At 52.5% G+C, this 1866-nt stretch overlaps 1 protein-coding gene across 1 annotated transcript in view; it reads right to left on the bottom strand.

The window, feature by feature from the left end:
• The window catches only part of LOC102374992, a 372914-nt gene extending 371805 nt beyond the window's left edge, over positions 1-1109 (bottom strand). Inside the window, exon 1 of the mRNA XM_025210185.1 lies at positions 1016-1109. The gene's annotated coding sequence lies outside the window, so the exon portion shown is untranslated. The remainder of the gene's footprint in view (positions 1-1015) is intronic.
• Between the last annotated feature and the right edge of the window lie 757 nt (positions 1110-1866).

Raw genomic sequence — 1866 nt, 5'->3', positions numbered from 1 at the left:
CACGGTCGTCAGGGCTAACCAGACCTTATCGTGCATCCACAGATGCATCTCAAGTAGGTCCAAGGAGGTGATCCTCCCCCTCTATGTGATACTGGTCAGGCCACAGCTGGAGTACTGTGTCCAGTTCTGGGCACCCCACTTCAAGAGGGATGTGGACAACATTGAGAGGGTCCAGAGGAGGGCCACCCGCATGATCTGGGGACAGCAGGGCAGACCCTACAATGAGGCTATGGGACCTGAACCTGTTCAGCCTTCACAAGAGAAGGCTGAGGGGGAGACCTGGTGACGGTCTATAAACTCACTAGGGGGGACCAGAAGGGTTTGGGAGAGACCTTGTTTCCCCTAGCACCCCCAGGATAACAAGGAATAATGGCCACAAGTTGTTGGACAGTAGGTTTAGATTAGACATCCGTAAGAACTACTTCACAGTCAGGGCGGCCAGGATCTAGAACCAACTTCCAAGGGAAGTGGCGCTGGCTCCTACCCTGGGGTTCTTTAAGAAGAGGCTTGATGCCTACCTGGCTGGGGTCAATTGAGCCCAGTTTCCCTCCTGCCCAGGCAGGGGGTTAGACTTGAAGATCTACAAGGTCCCTTCCGACCCTACTTCTATGATTCTATGGTTCTATGATAAACTTGCCCTGTATCAGGGCTAACTAGGGCTTCAGAAATGAACCAATAGAACATATTCGGCCTCCTGCTGACGAGCCCCTGGGGTCCTATCTCCCAGGGTCCACTTGGTCATTCAAAATGGAGAAAGAAAAACAAAAGGGGGGACTCACTTGTCCCTTTTCTCCCAGTGTCCGTGGGAAAGGGGGGGGGAGGGGGGCAGCCACACCGTTTCCCACCCTGGTTCGTCTCCCTCGCAGAACCGCTTCTGGGTCCCAACTGACCTGGGGTCACTCCCTGGCTGTTTCCAAGCAAGCAAGGTGCACGGTTCCCTCACTGGGCTGCTCCTTCCCTGCTGGGCTTCTTGCACAAGCTAGCAGCTCCCTGCCGCCATTTCTTGCTACCATACCTGTAGTGGTGCTGCTCCCAGGGGTCCCCTGGCTCTTCAGTCTTGGGCTTCCTCTCTGCACAACCAGAGCTTTCCTGTCGCCTCTCAACTCTCTCTTTCTCTCCTCCGGTCAGGCAATCCTCCTCTGCTCTGCCGGCATCTCCGTGTCAGCATTCCGATCCTCCCTTGCTGGCCACACAGCTGTTCTCCCAGCTGCTTTTTGAGTCTCCCACGCTTCTCTGAGGCTCTGCCCACATCCCACGCCAATCCACAGCTTCAGGCAGCTCCAGAATCGTAGAGCCTGCATCCGTGGTTCTGCCCAGCTGCTGCTCGACCCCATCTCTATGGTGAGTATCGAGATGCCTGGGGCAGGGGTCTGGGACATCCTAGAGGGGCTTTTACTGCCCCTCTCACACCTGCCAACACATCTCCACCATCCCCACAATTACTACACCCCACAACAGAACCACCAACATTCCTAGATCTTGCAGCTGCACCTTCAGAAATGTTACATAATTCATCCAGTGCACGAAATGCCCTGATGGAAAATATGTAGGAGAAACCAAACAACAACTGTGCACCAGAATGAACGTACACCGGAAATCTATCAAAGACAAGAATACCCAATTACCAGTGAGGGCACACGTCTCACAAGAAAACCACTCTCTCTCCAAGCTCTCAGTTCTAATCCTCAAAGGGAATTTACAAAATACCTTCCACAGATGAGCCCATGAACTTCATTTCATCAACCTACTGGATACAAAAAATAATGGACTAAATATGGACATTGGATTAATGACACATTATAACCTGCCTAACTCCCCAGGTAAACCCTTAACTTTTTACCAGCTATTTTTATTCCCTTCCCCTCC

Source organism: Alligator sinensis, unplaced genomic scaffold (assembly GCF_000455745.1).
Source record: "Alligator sinensis unplaced genomic scaffold, ASM45574v1 scaffold694_1, whole genome shotgun sequence".
Lineage (NCBI taxonomy): Eukaryota > Metazoa > Chordata > Crocodylia > Alligatoridae > Alligator > Alligator sinensis.
The sequence above is the reverse complement of the archived record's forward strand: the minus strand, read 5'-3'. Positions and strand labels throughout refer to the sequence as shown.